The following is a 19,886-nucleotide window of genomic DNA, read 5'->3' as shown; positions in this document are numbered from 1 at the left end:
GCAAATCAGTAAATGGGAAATGCAACTCTGTGAGGCCTAAAGACAAATGATGTTTGAAATATGAGGACGGTTAAGCTACACCTGAATAACAGCCAGTGGTGCAGCAGCAGACACACCCTGTGCCCTGGTCTACTCCCATTACCTCACTGGGATTTATTTTGCTTACACTGCCTGTCTTGTCTCATGTTGTGGTTGGTCTGGGCATAGGACGCAAACTGTTCTGTGGGCACAATACCAGCTTATGTCTTTCCCCCAGTTTTTACTCTACCTTACTGATTCATGGTTCTGGGATTAGCAAGAGGTATTAGTACAGTAACAACAAACAATGGTGTGCAATAAAAAAATGAAAAAGTCAGCCAAGCAAAAACCCGCTAAATATGAATTGAGAAGAATGCTATAATTGCTCAGTGGGAAATGAATATCCAACTGGTCAGCGACAACTGTTTGGAGTTTATGACAGCAACTATGTGAGCTAATTACAGTATTATAGACACTATGTCCTGGGATTTCCTATGATCTTCAATGCAGAAGAACCCATTATCTTATAACGACTCTTATGTTGTTTGTGAGCGTCATAGAGATTACATCTGCGTGTTCGTGAGAGTCTCAGCTTTTCATAGATAGTTTGTTGGGCTAAGCATTCGGTCTCTACTGACGCTTTTGTCAAATGACCCGGCCCGGGCCCCTTCGGGATCCACCCATGTCTCACAAACACCGCTCTAGCTCAGCCACCATTAATCACACAGACTAATAATTGGTATCTATGGATGCAGAAGAAATTGAATAATCTGTAAACACACATGGTTTAAAAGGGTTTTGAAGCACTAAATCATGCCGGTGTGATTGTGGGACTCAAGTAATAACCACAGGAGGACTCCAGCCATGGAGCTGGGTTGGACGCTGTGCCTGGACTGGGCACCGGCGCAAAGAAGGACTCCGGCCACGGAGCTGGGTTGGACGCTGTGCCTGGACTGGGCACCGGCACAAAGGAGGACTCCAGCCATGGAGCTGGGTTGGACGCCGTGCCTGGACTGGGCACCGGCGCAAAGAAGGACTCCGGCCATGGAGCTGGGTTGGGCGCTGTGCCTGGACTGGGCACCGGCACAGAGGAAGGCTCTGTCTTGGAGCGGGACTGGACGCCGTGCCTGGACTAGCCACTGGCGCAGAGGAAGGCTCCTGCCCTGGAGCTGGACTGGACGCCTTGCCTGGAAGCTCTGGACCATTGATCGTCGCTGGAGGTTCCGGACCGTGGACCGTTGCTGGAGGTTCCAGGCCGTGGACCGTCGCTGGAGGTTCCGCACTGTGGACCGTCGCTGGAGGTTCCGGACTGTGGACCGTTGCTTGAGGTTCCGGACTGTGGACCGTCACAGGAGGTCCTGGACTGTGGACCGTCGCAGGAGGTTCCGGACTGTTGACCGTCGCAGGAGGTTCCGGACTGTTGACCGTCGCAGGAGGTTCCGGACTGTGGATCGTCGCAGGAGGTTCCGGACTGGGGACCGTCGCCGGAAGCTCTGGACTGGGGACCGTCGCCGGAACTCTGGACTGGGGACCGTTGCCGGAAGCTCTGGACTGAGAACCGTCTCCGGAAGCTCTGGACTATGAATGCGCACTGGAGGCCTAGAGCGTAGAGCCGGTACAGGGGGAACCGGACTGGTGACACGCACTTCAGGGCGAGTGCGGGGAGCAGGCACAGGACGTACCGGACTGTGAATGCGCACTGGAGACCTAGAGCGTAGAGCCGGTACAGGGGGAATCGGACTGGTGACACGCACTTCAGGGCGAGTGCGGGGAGCAGGCACAGGACGTACCGGACTGTGAATGCGCACTGGAGACCTAGAGCGTAGAGCCGGTACAGGGGGCACCGGACTGGTGACACGCACTTCAGGACGAGTGCGGGTAGCAAGCACAGGACGTACCGGACTGGGTAGGCGCACTGGAGGCCAGATGCGTGGAGCCGGCCCAGGTTTCACCCGACTGATGACACGCTCCTCCAAACGCCTGCGTTGCCGCATACTCCTAGCCAACTCCATTCTCCGGTATCCCTCCTCACACTGTTCCATCGACTCCCAGGTCGACCAACCACCTCTCTATCTCCTCCCAGATGTTCTCTGGCTCTTCCCTCTGCTCAGCCACCAGCTCCATGTGTCCCCCCCCCAAAAAATATTGGTGTTTCTGTGGCCTCGGTCCCGGCGTCGTCGCCGTCCTTCTTGCGTCCTCTGCGACTCCTGCCAAGGAAGGGTCTCCTGTCCTTCCATGATTTATTCCCAGGTCCAATTTATTTTTACCATAGTTGCATGCTGCTTGGTCCTTGTTTGGTGGGATATTCTGTCACGGTTGTCGTAAGAACGGGACCAAGGCGCAGCGGATGTTGATTTCCACATATTTATTTCAAAGTGGAACTTAAAGCAAAAAACAATAAATCCATAAACGAACAACGAAACGTGACTACGTGGTGCACATCCACAAACACAAAACAATATCCCACAAACACAGGTGGGATAAATAGCTACTTAAATATGATCCCCAATTAGAGACAACGATTACCAGCTGCCTCTAATTGGGAATCATACAAAACACAAACATAGAAGAATTAAACTAGAACACAACATAGAAATATTCAACTAGAATACCCCCTAGTCACGCCCTGACCTGCTACACCATAGAGAAACAAGGGCTCTCTATGGTCAGGGCGTGACAACCATGGCATTAATTCTCATTAAAGTAGATACACTTCTCCTTTGTGGCATTGTAATCCATTAAGATTTCTGTATTTTGATGTTCCTGGCCACAGATTCTCTCATTCCTATGAAGCATACTCATGAGTACAACATGTATGCCTTTCTTTGGCACGTAGGACACTAGGCACGTGTCAGCCGTGAACACAAACTTAGAGGAATTGATAGGCCTATTCCATGTATGCAACAGCTGAGGTTGGAGCTTCCCCGTATACACTTCCAAGTTCCACGCATATGATGAAGCAGCATCACAGTCAGCCCAGATCTTGATTCCATATTTAGACAATATGTGCTGCCTGAAAGGGCAGCGGCTCCTAAATTGCATAAGCTGCACATCAACAGTAACGTTGGGCCCAGGGTTGAAAAACTGTGGAAGGCGGTCCACCCGCTTGTCCCACACTGACCTGATTGCAGCTAGCTTGTCTCTCTGCTAGCTTGTCTCTCTTCATTGTATAATTTTTAATTTAGTAAACATCGAAAATGGATCCTTCAGACCCAACCTCCACTGTAATGTTTTGCCAATAATTGCTGTTATTCTGTTTGTATGATCTCAATGGATAATGGATAAAGAATATTTTCAAAACATTTGTTCTTGAGAACTCATGCTTGTTAGCTTTTTGTGTTGTTAGCTTTTTGTGTTGTTTCCCCAAGTTCACAAATTCTAAGATGATACCAGTAAGTAGCCTTGCACGAGTCTTGGCTCATAGGAGCAGGAGCCTGTTTCTATAGAGTGATACATCTTTACGTACAAATACACCCCCTGGACAGGATGCTAGTCTATCGCAGGGCGTTACCAGTCTTAACAGTGCCAATGTCAATACCGTGTGAATGCATGGTCTACTTCAAATAACGCTTCCCAAACTCTGTCTTCGGGACTGCAAGGGGTGCACTACAAAGCTGATTCAAATTACCAAAGCGTGATGATTAGTTAGACAATCTGGACCCTCTCTTTCTAAAATTATCCTCCGCCATTGTTGCAACCCCTATTACCAGTCTGTTCAACCTCTCTTTCGTATCGTCCGAGATCCCTAAAGATTGGAAAGCTTTCATGGTCATCCCCCTCTTCAAAAGGGGGTGACACTCTAGACCCAAACTGTTATAGACCTATATCCATCCTGCCCTGCCTTTCTAAAGTCTTCGAAAGCCAAGTTAACTTCTCTGCGCTACGGATCCCTTTAACGGGATCATTTTCCTAAACAACCGCTGAATTGCAGGGCGCAAAATATTACTAAAAATATTTATAATCATGCAATCACAAGTGAAATATACCAAAACACAGCTTAGCTTGTTGTTAATCCACCTATCGTGTCAGATTTTGAAAATATGCTTTACAGCAAAAGAAATACAAGCTTTTGTGAGTGTATCAATCAATGCTAGAACAGTTAGCCCCAAATTAGCATGGTCACGAAAGTCAGAAAAGCAATAAAATGAATCGCTTACCTTTGATAATCTTCGGATGTTTGCACTCAAGAGACTCCCAGTTACACAATAAATGTTCTTTTTGTTCGATAAATATTACTTTTATAACAAAAAAAACGCCGCTTGGGTTGCGTTATGTTCAGAAAACTACAGCCTCGTTCCGGTCCTGAAAGGCAGAAGAAAATTCCCAAACGTATCAGATTCAAAAATATTACTAAAAATATTTATAATCATGCAATCACAAGTGAAATATACCAAATCACAGCTTAGCTTGTTGTTAATCCACCTATCGTATCAGATTTTGAAAATATACTTTGCAGCGAAAGCAATCCAAGCTTTTGTGAGTGTATCAATCAATGCTAGAACAGTTAGCCTTATATTAGCTTGGTTAGCTTGGTCACGAAAGTCAGAAAAGCAATGAAATTAATCGCTTACCTTTGATAATCTTCGGATGTTTGCACTCACGAGACTCCCAGTTACACAATAAATGTTATTTTTGTTCGATAAATATTACTTTTATAACAAAAAAACGCCATTTGGGTTGAGCGTTATGTTCAGAAAACCAAAGCCTCGTTCCGTTCAACGAAAATTGCAAAAAGTATCCGTAATGTTCGTAGAAACATGTCAAATGTTTTTTATAATCAATCCTCAGGTTGTTTTTAATAAACAGATCACTGACCATTTCGAATCCCACCGTACCTTCTCCACTGTGCAATCCGGTTTCCGAGCTGGTCATGGGTGCACCTCAGCCACGCTCAAGGTACTAAACGATATCATAACCGCTATCGATAAAAGACAGTACTGTGCAGCCGTCTTTATCGACCTGGCCAAGGCTTTCGACTCTGTCAATCACCGTATTCTTATCGGCAGAATCAATAGCCTTTGTTTCACAAATGACTGCCTCGCCTGGTTCACCAACTACTTCGCAGACAGAGTTCAGTGTGTCAAATCGGAGGACCTCTGGCAGTCTCTATGGGGGTACCACAGGGTTCAATTTTCGGGCCGACTCTTTTCTCTGTACATATCAACGATGTCGCTCTTGCTGCGGGTGATTCCCTGATCCACCTCTATGCAGACGACACCATTCTGTATACATATGGCCCTTCTTTGGACACTGTGTCAACTAACCTCCAAACAAGCTTCAATGCCATACAACACTCCGTCCAGAGTAGTGATGCTAGTTGGGCGTGGCCTCCAACTGCTCTTAAACACTAGTAAAACGAAATGCATGCTTTTCAACCGTTCGCTGCCCGCACCCGCCCGCCCAACTAGCATCACTACTCTGGACGGTTTTGACCTAGAATACGTGGACAACTACAAATACCTAGGTGTCTGGCTAGACTGTAAACTCTCCTTCCAGACTCATATCAAACATCTCCAATCCAAAATCAAATCTAGAATCGGCTTTCTACTTCGCAACAAAGCCTCCTTCACTCAAGCTGCCAAACTTACCCTAGTAAAACTGATTATCTTACCGATCCTCGACTTCGGCGATGTCATCTACAAAATAGCTTCCAATACTCTACTCTACATCTGTTTTGTTACCAAAGCCCCTTATACCACCCACCACTGCGACCTGTATGCTCTAGTCGGCTGGCCCTCGCTTCATCTTCTTCGCCAGACCCACTGGCTCCAGGTCATCTATAAGTCTATGCTAGGTAAAGCTTCGCCTTATCTCAGCTCACTGGTCACGATAACAACACCCACCCGTAGCACGCGCTCCAGCAGGTATATCTCACTGGTCATCCCCAAAGCCAACACCTACGTTGGCCGCCTTTCCTTCCAGTTCTCTGCTGCCAGTGACTGGAACAAATTGCAAAAATCGCTGAAGCTGGAGACTTACATTTCCCTCACTAACTTTAAACATCAGCTATCTGAGCAGCTAACCGATCGCTGCAGCTGTACATAGTCCATCTGTAAATAGCCCACCCAATCTACCTACCTCATCCCCATATTGTTTTTATTTACTTTTCTTCTCTTTTGCACACCAGTATCACTACTTACACATCATCATCTGCACATCTATCACTCCAGTTAATCTGCTAAATTGTAATTACTTTGCTACTATGGCCTATTTATTGCCTTACCTCCTTATGCCATTTGCAAACACTGTACATATACTTTCTTTTTTTCTATTGTGTTATGCTTGTTAATTCCATGTGTAACTCTGTGATGTTGTTTCTGTCGCACTGCTTTGCTTTATCTTGGCCAGGTCGCAGTTGTAAATGAGAACTTGTTCTCAACTAGCTTACCTGGTTAAATAAATGTGAAATAAAATAAAATAAAAAGTTGATTATTTGAATCAGCTGTGTAGTGCTAGGGCAAAAACCAAAAGGTGCACCCCTTGGGGTCCTGAGAACTGAGTTTGGGAAACCCTGAATAACACAACCATATCAACCAGAGGCAGCAGATCAGTACATGTGGAATGCCACTCTGGGGCTGCGTTTAGACAGGCAGGCCAATTCTGATATTTTTTGGTCTTTTGACCAATAACATCAAATATTTTTGTATGTAACCTTTTTCAGAGCTAATATGATTGATTAAAAGACCAATTATAGTGAGAAAAAAAATCAGAATTGGGCTGCCTATCTAAATGTTTACATTCTTTTAAAGGCAATGTTTCCGACGTTCACGGAGATCGCATTCATGGTAAAGGCTGCAGAAACACATACGACTCCTGATAGCCACTTGGTCATACAAGGACGGTTGAGCTACACCTGAATAACAGCAGGTGGTGCAGCAGCAGACACACCCTGTGCCCTGATCTACGCCCATTACCTCACTTTGATTTGTTTTGCTTACCCTGCCTGTCTTGACTCATAGGGTGTCAGGTAGACTAGTGATTAGAGCATTGGGCCAGTAACCAAAAAGTTGCTAGACCAAATCCCCGAGCTGACAAGGTAAAAATCTGTCGTTCTGCCCCTGAACAAGGCAGCTACCCACTGTTCCTAGCCGTCATTGTAAACAAGATTTTCTTCTTAACGGACTTTCCTAGTTAAATAAAGGTTAAATAAAAAATGTTGTGTCTGGGCATAGGGCGCAAACTGTTCTGTGGGCACAATATCAGGTTTATGTCTTTCCCCCAGTATTTACTGTACCTTACTGATTTATGGCTCTGGGATTAGCAAGTAACAACAAACAATGGTGTGTACAGATTTGTTGGCCTGTTTGAATATTGTAATTGTTTTAATATACACAGTATACACTCTTAGAAAAAGGGTTCCAAAAGGGTTCATCGGCTGTCCTCATAGGATAACCCTTTTTAGGTCCAGGTAGAACCGTTTTTGGTTGCAGGCAGAACTATTTTGGGTTCCATGTAGAACCCTCTGTGAAAAAGGTCCTACATGGAACGTGAAAGGGTTCTACCTGGAACCAAAAAGGTTTGTCAAAGGGCTCTCATATGGGGACGGCAGAAGAACACTTTTAGGTTCCAGATAGCAAATTTTTTTCTAAGAGGGATGTATAGGGAATGGAGTTGGGTAATGTTTGACCTTTTAACTTGAGATATATTCTTTGCTTACAAAATTTTTTGAGGATGACTACACCCACCAAAGAACACAATATCTACTCTGTCACATGGTACAGAACCACAGTGTGAAACAATCCCAGATCGTTGACACTACTGAGACTTGGCACTTAGCCAGGTCGGCATATAAGTGGTTTTCAAGGAAGGTGTGGTTGTTTTTTTAATGACCATGGCATTAATCATCATTAACGTAGATACTTCAGGTTCCCACCAACACAGCCATGGGTATAGAGCCATGGATACTGTACATCAGGAAGAGGCAGAGCACCACCCTGTTACATCATTATTCTACCTCCACAGTGTTTCATTATCTAATTATGGAAGTGTATATTTACCTGGCAGAAAAGGAATGGTGTCAGAAAGCGATATGCCAACCCAATGTTAAAGGCCCAGTGCAGTGAAAAACGTGATTTTCCTGTGTTTTATATATATATTTACACACTATGAGGTAGGAATAATACTGTGACATTTTGAAAAAGATGTAAGAGCTGACATTTCAGTGTAAGAGCTTTATGAATAGAACGCCTGAGATTTCAGCCTGTATTGGTGGGATGGAGTTTTGGCCTTCCATGGTGACATCACCATGCGGTAAATTAGTTAATAATAGACCAATAAGAAAGATAGTTCCAAACATCTCTGCCAATAACAGCTTTTCCTTCCCCACTCAGACCACTCCCATACAGTCTTAGCAAAATTAATTCCTGCTTGAGAAATGTCCCTTTACTAAGAAGCTATTTTTGTGGCTTTTTTAAAATTTTTAATTGAAAATATGTGCACTGAGGTACTTAATTTTTACCCCAAAATAATTTGATATAGAGATAAGAACGGCTGAATTGGACCTGTAATTGGCATGCCTTTACCTAACCCTAACCCTTAACTTAACCCAGCATTTTCCAAACTAGGGCTTTCGACCGCATGTGGGATCGCCTGATTTAAAAAATGAGAGAAACTCTATCCATCTCGGTGACACTTCTTTTAAAGGGGTCCTTATTACAGTGTAATTACATGTGTAATTGCACTGTAACACGTATAGTAGTTAACTGTAACGGCTCATAGTTACAATGTACTAACAACATGTACCTGGTAGTAATTGCGGTCTGTAATTAGAGACGTGTAACAACAAATGCTCGTTACCATTCTTGTTACTAATGGTTTCCACTAAATTCAACTGTTTCGCTTCTTCTCAGCTGCATCTGATTCATTAACAACTGTGACAAAGGTTGGGATCCCTTGTGGATGCGCTGGGTGTCTGAGAGATTATAGCCTATGGTCAATAGACTCTAATTACTTAACCATGAATGTGCACTGTTCAAAATATATCTCTGGTCAACTTTGTTGCTAGCACTTGGCCCCAAAATAAAGCGTACCATCTGGGTTAACTTGGTTGAGTTAACGCTAACAAATTTAATACGAGTTTAATCCCAGATGAGGAATAAAACATTATTTAAAATCAAATCAAATGTATTTATAAAGCCCTTCTTACATCAGCTGATATCTCAAAGTGCTGTACAGAAACCCAGCCTAAAACCCCAAACAGCAAGCAATGCAGGTGTAGAAGCACGGTGGCTAGGAAAAACACCCTAGAAAGGCCAGAACCTAGGAAGAAACCTAGAGAGGAACCAGGCTATGAGGGGTGGCCAGTCCTCTTCTGGCTGTGCCGGATGGAGATTATAACAGAACATGGCCAAGATGTTCAAATGTTCATAGATGACCAGCAGGGTCAAATAATATTTCAAAGCATATGTAATGTTTGCCTAAGTACAATATAATTACTAGTTGTTTCACAGGATTTAGCTAGCTAAAATGAATTGTATCTTGAGGAGTACTTACTTGTAATGAATGTGTACTTATAGAGTACATTACCCATCCTGACAAGCTGGCCCTCAATTTGCCCCCCAAAAACAAAAAAATTGTTAAATCATTTAACCGTGTATTTGACAATTAAATTCAATGAAATATTTTTTAGACAAATTAATAAACAGTTATGGTTAAAATTGTGAGATAGGCATTTGTGCTTACCAAATTGTAAGCTTGGTTGAATAATAGTTTATAATTGCACTTAAAATGGTCTTAAAACAAACTTATCATTGCACTGTTGAACAACATTCTCACTTTTGGATGTGATGCATTGGTGCAATTATTTATTCATCCCAGGAACTAAGGCTTGTCAAGGGATTAAGTCAATGGCTGTTTTTCAAAATGCATTCGTACTACCGTGCTCTGAGCACGCAAATTGGAGTGAGGGTTGGAGTGTATGTCCAAATCAAAGTATGCGAAACGGGGCACGGAGGGCACTTCTCGAAATGCATTTCTCGAAATGCATACCCTGTTTGTATGTATTTTGAAGCACGTATCGCTGCAAGCTTTAACGGAAAGTATGGAATGAAATATGAAGCAACCATGCAAAAATGACGCTAATTTTCTTGAAAACAATGATGGAAGTGTGAGAAAATACACTCGGACTTCGGAATGAAATGTTGACTATTCACATTTTATACAGTATGTTGCCTGACTAAAATATGTTATCTTGCTACATTAGTAAATACATGCTGTGTTAATTTTGGCATGGTTACCTGCCTTCTGTACTGTGCGTAGATCGCAAGCCCAAAGTATGTCAATAGAGCTAACTGGTTAGCTACTACTGTTAGTTAGCCATATAGCCACAAAGAATTGTTAACTAGCTACCCAAGAATAATTGACATCTACCTTGGATAACATTGGTTTTAGGTAATTTTTGCCTGTTATACTATCTGGTTACTACGTTATTACTATTCACAAATAGCTAGCTGATAGTTCTGAAGATAAACGTTTACTTTGTGTATATCTTGTTTCGTCTCTATTGCCATTGTCCTGGCTAGAAAAAGGAAGGTTAAGTGAATGGGTAAATCTATAGTAAATAGGGCTAACTGGCTAGCTAGCTAGATTTGTTACGTTACAAAAAGTCCTCATCAATCTACACACAATACCCCATAATAAACAAGGCGTAAACAGGTTTTTATACATCTTTGCAAATGTATTACAATTTTTTAACTGAAATATCACATTTACATAAGTATTCAGACCCTTTACTCAGTACTTTGTTGAAGCACCTTTGACAGCGATAACAGCCTTGAGTCTTCTTGGGTATGACACTACATGCTTGGCACACACTACATCCCATTTTTCTCTGCAGATCATCTCAGGCTCTGTCAGGTTGGATGGGGAGCATCGCTGCACAGCCATTTTCAGGTCTCTCCAGAGTTATTAGATCGGTTCCAGTCCGGGCTCTTGGCTGGGCCACTCAAGGACATTCAAAGACATGTTCCGAAGCCACTCCGGCATTGTCTTGGCTGTGTGCTTAGGGTTGTTGTCCTGTTGGAAGGTGAACCTTCGTCCCAGTCGGAGGTCCTGAGCGCTCTGGAGCAGGTTTTCATCTAGGACCTCTGTACTTTGCTCCGTTGATTTTCCCCTCGATCCCAACTAGTCTCCCAGTCCCCGCCACTGAAAAATATCCCTACAGCATGATGCTGCCACCACCATGCTTCACCGTAGGGATGATAGGTTTCCTCCAGACGTGACGCTTGGTATTCAGGCCAAAGAGTTCAATCTTGGTTTCATCAGACCAGAGAATCTTGTTTCTCATGGTCTGAGAGTCCTTTAGGTGCCTTTTGGCAAACTCCAAGCGGGCTGTCATGTGCCATTTACTGAGGAGCGGCTTCCAACTGGCCACTATACCACAAAGGCCTGATTGATGGAGTGCTGCAGAGATGGTTGTCCTTCTGGAAGGTTCTCCCATCTCCATAAAGGAACTCTGGAGCTCTGTCAGAGTGATCATCGGGTTCTTGGTCACCTCCCTGACCAAGGCCCTTCTTCCCCGATTGCTCAGATTGGCCTGGCGGCCAGCTCTAGGAAGAGTGTTGCTGGTTCCAAACCTCTTCCATTTAAGAATGATGGAGGCCACTGTGTTTTTGGCGACCTACAATGCTGCAGATTTTATTGGTACCCTTCCCCAGATCTGTGCCTCGACACAATCCTCTCTCAGAGCTCTACGGACAATTCCATCGACCTCTTGGCTTGGTTTTTGCTCTGACATGCACTGTCAACTATGGGACCTTATATAGACGGGTGTGTGCCTTTCCTAATCATGTCCAATCAATTGAATTCACCACAGGTGGACTCCAATCAAGTCGTAGAAACGTCTCAAGGATGATCAATGGAAACAAGATGTACCTGAGCTCAATTCCGAGTCTCATAGCAAAGGGTCTGAAAACTTATGTAAATAAGGTATTTCTGTTTTTTTAAAACCTGTCTTTGCTTTGTCATTATGGGGTATTGTGTGTTTTTTATTTATTTAATCCATTTTAGAATAAGGCTGTAATGTAACAAAATGTGGAAAAAGGGAAGGGGTCTGAATACTTTCCCAATGCACTGTGTGTATATATATATATATATGGTGAGAATGCATTAGACTGTTTGAGAAGGTTTGAATCCTAAGCAACCTGCATACACATTGTTTGAAGTACAATAGACCAACATACATAGGTACTGTAGTAGATCAAATCTTAGTGCTGGAAAACCTTGTTAGAGCATGGTCCCTCTCCTTGTTCGGGCGGCATTCGGTGGTCGACGTCACCGGTCTTCTAGCCATCACAGATCCACTTTCAATTTTCCATTTGTTTTTTCTTTGTTTTCTACACACCTGGTTTCATTCCCCAATTACATGTTCATGTATTTAACCCTCTGTTTCCCCCATGTTTTTGTGCTTGATTGTTTCTATGTTCATTCGGTACGTTATGGCTGGTTTTCGACGGGTGCTGTTTTCACCCATGCGTAATTGATTACCGTTTATTGTTGGTCAAGTGTATTGTTACCTTGTGCCTTTATTTTGAGTAAAGTACGTGGCTCACTCATTCTGCTCTCCTGCGCCTGACTTCATGCACCAGCTACACCCACCTTCTGACATGTAGTAGGCATTGTGGTCTTCATGTGAATTTCCTTTATTGTTCAGCTACAGACCAATGCTTACTTCTCACTTAAAACTTTTTTTTGTATTGTGAGGTAAATGGTCTTTATTTGGCATTGTGTGATATGTGTTTCAGGGCTGCATGTTTATAATGTTGAGGTCACGTTTTCTTTGCTGAAAGGATCAAGGATTTAAAAGTTGTAAGGGTGGTCATAACAATGTTTAGCATTTTGTTTCCTCCATTGCAACATCCTCTAACTTTCTTAGTCATCTATGCTGTTGCTCATCACACATTTTGTCACGCCCTGACGAAAACCGTTACACATTTTTCGTTTTTTTATGATACATTTCCCCCTGAAATAACAATCCACATAAGTTACTAACAAATATATTTTATAAAATAAAATAAAAATGTCACACAACTCTTCCTTGTCTGTAGAGTACCAGGATGTCCATCGGGCAAGACTCTCATTTTCCCCATTCTGATCTGCAACACTATTTCCCCATACTCTGTTTGCTCCTGCTCTACCTGGTACTGAGAATATAGACATGTTAGATATGTTAGCCCTGTTATGTCAACCAGGCCACCAGCCAACAAGACAAGTATATCTCCAAGTTAATCCATACTGAACCCATGTTGAAATGTGCATGTACACCCTGGCCCATCTACTGTTGCTAGCCCCAATTCTGACTTGTGCTCTGATATCTGCTTCACTGATTTCTGCTCTCGTGAAAGCCTGGGTTTACTGCACGTTAACACTAGAAGCTTATTACCTAAAATGGATCAATTGAAAGTGTGGGTTCACGGCTCCAATCCAGATGTGTTGGTCATTACTGAGACGTGGTTAAGGTAGAGTGTTTTGAATAGTGATGTTAACCTTTTTGGTTATAACCTTTTTCGGCAAGACAGATCTTCCGAATATGGGGGAGTGGCTAACTTTACCAAGGATCACCTTCAGTGCCCGGTTGTCTCCACCAAGTCTGTCCCCAAGCAATTTGTTTTGCTGGTTTTTAGTATTAAACTTTCAAATAGCTCTTTGTTGACTTTTGCTGGGTGCTATCGTCCTCCATCAGCACCAGCCTGTACCCTACCTGCCCTAAGCTCTCTCCTGGCCCCTTACACTAAGTCTGAATTTGTTCTACTAGGTGACCTAAACTGGGACATGCTTAAACCACCTGACCAAGTCCTAAAGCAATGGGACTCCCTAAATCTTTCTCAGATTATTACCAATCCCACACGGTATGACTCCAAACCCCCAGAAAAGGATACTCTTCTTGATGTTATCCTCACAAATAATCCTGATAGTGATCACTGTTTTACAGCCTGTGTTCGTAATGGCTGCTTAGTGAAACGACCTGTCCTGACTTTTACTGACAGTTGTGGCTGCTTTGCATGATATATTGTTGTCTACCTTCTTGCCCTTTGTGCTGTTGTCTGTGCCAAATAATGTTTGTACCATGTTTTGTACTGCTGCCATGTTGAGTTGCTACCATGTTGTTGTCATGTTGTGTTGCTACCATGCTGTGTTGTCATGTGTTGCTGCCTTGCTATGCTGTTGTCTTGGGTCTCTCTTTATGTAGTGTTGTGTTGTCTCTCTTGTTGTGATGTGTGTTTTGTCCTATATTTATATTTTATTTTTAATCCCAGCTCCCGTCTCCGAAGGAGGCCTTTTGCCTTTGGGTAGGCCGTCATTGTAAATAAGAATTAGTTCTTAACTGACTTGCCTAGTTAAATAAAGGTTAAATATTTTTTTTTTATCACACTAGAGAGGTTAGCACCGCAAGGTATGAGTGGTAAACACAATAGGTAAACCCAATAGGTAAACCCAATACAATACCAGTAGGTAAACCCAATAGGTAAACAAAGAATTCAGAAAACAAAAAAATCTTACCACCAGAAATATGTTTGGCTTTGTTGTGATGTAACAATTTGTGTGGCATTCTCATATTTATACTGTACACACATGAGCATTTACTGTATCCAGTGTATCGAAAGCATCCTCTAGCCTTTTGGGAGATTTGGTCAGGAGGCCCCCCCACCTCGCGGGCAAAATGTTTTAGTGCCCCCTTTTGGCAGTGGATACATTTTTTAGCAGTGTTGAAATACACTACATGACCAAAGGTATGTGGACACCTGCTCGTCAAACATCTCATTCCAAAATCATTGGAATTAATATGGAGTTGGTCCCCCTTTTGCTTCTACAACAGCCTTCACTTTTCTGGGAAGGCTTTCCACTAGATGTTGGAACATTGCTGCGGGGACTTCTTTCCATTCAGCCACAAGAGCATTAGTTAGGAGGGCACTGATGTTGGGAGATTAGGCCTGGCTCTCAGTTGGCGTTCCAATTCATCCCAAAGATGTTAGATGGGGTTGAGGTCAGGGCCCTGTAGGGCTGTCGCCGACTAAAAAAATCTTGGTTGACCGAAAGTCGTCTGTTCTTTCGACCAATCGATTTGTTGAAATTTTTAAACGTGTATCTTTCCATATATAATGTATGACACACCCTATGTGTTTTAATAAAATCAACTATATGCATTGAGCTTGTCTGATGCTTTAAGCTTACTGTTTGAATAAAAAAGACAAATGCCTCAAGAGAGCGCCAGAGATCTAGATAACCAGAATTTAAAAAACTTAACTTGACCCAACTACTCTCCTCCCACTCCTGCTGTTTTTTTCAGATTCTGCAGGAGCTCACTGGGTACCACAACTCAAATGTGCTAATGCTTGAGCTCCTGTTCCTCTTATAGAATATTACCTGAAAACTATTGTGGAGCTCCTGCACCTAAATATAAACAGTACCAGCACCCAAAATGAGTACCGGAAACTATTTCAGTCCAAGTCAGGCACTGATAAGAAGTAATCAGGCAGGCCTATTTTATGACGTTTCTGCTGGATAAGAGCATGACATTATTCCCTTTCATGCTGAGTGGTTATCAAAATGGAGAGAGATGGAAAGATTTTTCCAAATTTTATTTAACCTTTATTTAACTAGGCAAGTCAGTTAAGAACAAATTCTTATTTACAATGACGGCCTACCTCGGCCAAACCCTCCCCTAACCCAGACGACACTGGGCCAAGTGTGCTCAGCCCTATGGGACTCCCGATCACAGCTGGTTGTGATACAGCCCAGGATTGAACCAAGGTCTATAGTGACACCTCTAGCACTGAGATGCAGTGCCTTAGACTGCTGCACCACTCAGGAGCCCATAAAAATACATCGAGGAACTAGTGTAATTCTCAATGGATGTAAAAACAGACTTTGCTTGCTTGCTGTTTGAGGTGAAGAAAACATTACTTAGAGAAGCTCCACAGGTCATTAGTGGTGGTGCATTAAGCCAATCAGAAATACTATCAAATCCCAAAATGGGCACATTTATATGCCTACTTTTGCACGTAGGCCAGGTAGCCTATAGGCCTAGTTCTATGTGTGCACATCCTTAGTCAAAATTGACAATTGCGCTCGACACAAAATGAAATTAACCAAAACTTGTTTCTCACAAGTGTAGCATAGGTTGTGCACTCTGCAAAGAATGTGTCCATTCTGACAATGATAACGGGAAGACTGGAATAATAATGAATGCATTAACCACAAATTTCCATGACCAAAGTAACAAATATTGTAGATTAGAAATGATAGGAATTAACGGTAAATGTCCTACTGTTGATATATGTCATGGGGAATTGATATACACTAACAATCAAATGAAAAACAATTCACACAATGAAGTTATGAAACAATGCATCTGCACAAATTGGCTGGAGAGAGCGCATTCTTGAGAGAGAAGTACATTGTGCATCTGAGCGCATGGTGAATCCAACGTCTGCATTGGCCATGCAGCATTTATGGTGACATGGCCTCAGCAGAAGAGGGCATTCATACTTCTTGCGCTTTGTGGAGCAGTGCAGAGCTGTTGTCAAGGAAGTGAGTTTGTGTTTTCTACAGGATGTACCGCCCCCATCTGCCGTCAACCAATCATGTCAATGAGGAGCATTGTTACAAATTTGGGATGATCATGGCGATGTGGTACGGAGCTCGATATGTCCTCTGTGTCACGCCCTGAACCCTTGGTTCTCTATAGTGTTGTAGGTAAGGGCGTGACCAGGGGGGTGTTCTAGTTTTACTATTTCTATGTTGGTGTACTTGGTATGGTTCCAAATTAGAGGCAGCTGATTATCGTTGTCTCTAATTGGGGATCATACTTAAGTTCTCCATTGTTCCCACCTGGGTTGTGGGATATTGTTTTGCATATGTACATGTAGCACCACTGATGTCACGTTTCGTTGTTTGTTTATTGTTTTGTTTGGAAGTTTCGCTTTATTAACTTCTTATGGCTGGGGGCAGTATTGAGTAGCTTGGATGAATTAGGTGCCCAGAGTAAACTGCCTGCTACTCAGTCCCAAAAGCTAAGATATGCATATTATTAGTAGATTTGGATAGAAAACACTCTGTTTCTAAAACTGTTTGAATGATGTCTGTGAGTATAACATAACTCATATGGCATTCAAAAACCTGAGAAAAAATCCAACCAGGAAGTGGGAAATCTGAGGTTTGTAGGTTTGCCTATCCAATATACAGTGTCTTTGGGGTCATATTCCACTTCCTAAGGCTTCCACTAGATGTCAACAGTCTTTAGAACCTGTTTGATGCTTCTACTGTGAAGAATGAGGGAAGGAGAGCTCTTTGAGTCAGGTGTCTGGCATGAGCTGACCACGCGCGCTCCCGTGAGAGCGACCTGCGTTCCATCGCATTTCTGAAGACAAAGGAATTCTCCCGTTGAAACAATTTTGAAGAGTTATGTTAACTTCTTTGGGGTAGGGGGCAGTATTTTCACGTCCGGATGAAAAGCGTGCCCAGAGTAAACTGCCTGCTACTCAGGCCCAGATGCTAGGATATGCATATTATTAGTCGATTTGGATAGAAAACACTCTGAAGTTTTGAAAACTGTTTGAATGATGTCTGTGAGTATAACAGAACTCATATCGCAGGCAAAAACCTGAGATAAAATCCAACCAGGAAGTGGGAAATCTGAGGTTTGTAGGTTTTAAACTCTTTGCTTATCCAAGATACAGTGGAAATGGGGTCATGTTGCACTTCCTAAGGCTTCCACTAGATGTCAACAGTCTTTAGAACCTTGTTTGATGCTTCTACTGTGAAGTGGGGGCGAATGAGAGCTGATTGAGTAAGGTCTCTCCTAGAGTGCCACGAGCTGACCATGCGCGTTCATGTGAGAGTTAGCTTGAGTTCCATTGCATTTCTGAAGACAAAGGAATTCTCCGGTTGGAACATTATTGAAGATTTATGTTAAAAACATCCTAAAGATTGATTCTTTCCTTCGTTTGACATGTTTCTACGGACTGTAATATAACTTTTTGGACTTTTCGTCCGTACTTTCCGATGGACTTGCACGCGCGTCGTGAGTTTAGATTGTGTACTGAACGCTCGAACAACAAGGAGGAATTTGGACATAAATGATGGACATTATCGAACAAAACAAACATTTATTGTGGAACTGGGATTCCTGGGAGTGCATTCTGACGAAGATCATCAAAGGTAAGTGAATATTTATAATGCTATTTCTGACTTCTGTTGACTCCAACATGGCAGATATCTCTTTGGGTTGAGTTGTCGTCTGAGCGCCGTACTCAGATTATTGCATGGTTTGCTTTTTCCGTAAAGTTTTTTTGAAATCTGACACAGCGGTTGCATTAACTTCTTTGGGAAAGGGGGGCAGTGTTGAGTTGCTTGAATGAATAAGTGCCCAGAGTAAACTGCTTGTTACCCAGGCCCAGAAGCTATGATATGCATATAGTAGTAGATTTGGATAGAAAACACTCTAAAGTTTCCAAAACTGTTAAAATAATGTCTGTGAGTATAACATAACTCATATGGCAGGCAAAAACCTGAGACAAATCCAACCAGGAAGTGGGAAATCTGAGGTTTGTAGTTTCATTTAAGTGATTGCCTATACAATATGCTGTGTCTATGGGGCCAGATTGCACTTCCCAAGGCTTCCAGCAGATGCCAACAGTCTTTAGAAAGTTGTTTGAGGCTTCTATTGTGGAAGGGGGTCGAATAAGAGCTGTTTCAACAAGTGGACTAGGCTGAGGCCAATGAGTTGTTTACTGCGTGGTCACGCAGGCGCGCCGTTCCTTCTTTTTCCTCTGTAATAAATACACTATTGTCCGGTTGGAATATTATTGAAGATTTATTATAAAAAGACCCTAATGATTGATTGTAAACATCGTTTGACATGTTTCTACAAACTGTAATGGAACTCTTTTGACTTATCGTCTGAATTTTGCGCTCGCGCATTGTGCCTTTGGAATAGTGAACTAAACGCGCGAACAAAAACGGAGGTATTTGGACACAAATATGGACTTAATCGAACAAAACAAACATTTATTGTGGAAGTGGGAGTCCTGGAAGATCAGCAAAGATAAGTGAAGATTTATAATGCTATTTATGACTTTTGTTGACTCCACAATTTGGCGGGTAACTGTATGGTTTGCTTTGGTGGCTGAACGCTGTACTCAGATGATTGAATATTGTGCTTTTCCATAAAGATTTTTTGAAATCTGACTCAGTGGTTGCATTAAGAACAAGTTTATCTTTAATTCTATGTAAAACATGTATCTTTCATCAAAGTTAATGATGAGTATTTCTGTTATTTGATGTGGCTCTCTGCAATTTCTCCGGATGTTTTGGAGGCATTTCTGAACATGGTGCCAATGTAAACTGAGGTTTTTGGATATAAATATGACCTTTTATCGAACAAAACATACATGTATTGTGTAACATGGGAGTGTCATCTGATGAAGATCGTCAAAGGTTAGTGATTCATTTTATCTATATTTCTGCTTTTTGTGACACCTCTCCAATCCAGGCACGGCGTCCAGTCCCGATCCATGGCAGGAGCCTTCCTCTAGACCGGTGCCCAGTCCAGGCACGGCGTCCAATCCCGCTCCATGGCAGGAGCCTTCCTCTGCACCGGTGCCCAGTCCGGGCATGACGTCCAGTCCCGCTCCATGGCAGGAGCCTTCCTCTGCGCCAGTGCCCAGTCCAGGCATGGCGTTCAGTCCCGCTCCAAGGCCAGAGCCTTCCTCTGCCCCGATGCCCAGTCCAGGCACGGTGTCCAGTCCCGCTCCAGGGCAGGAGCCTTCCTCTGCGCCGGTGCCCAGTCCAGCTCCATGGAGGTCACGCCCCAGAGCACATGCCCTGCGTGCCCGGTCAGTGATTTAGTGAGGATTAGCCCCCTAGCGGCA

The sequence above is a fragment of the Salvelinus namaycush genome, chromosome 2, assembly GCF_016432855.1.
Source record: "Salvelinus namaycush isolate Seneca chromosome 2, SaNama_1.0, whole genome shotgun sequence".
Classification (NCBI taxonomy): domain Eukaryota; kingdom Metazoa; phylum Chordata; class Actinopteri; order Salmoniformes; family Salmonidae; genus Salvelinus; species Salvelinus namaycush.
Note: the sequence above shows the minus strand (reverse complement) of the source record.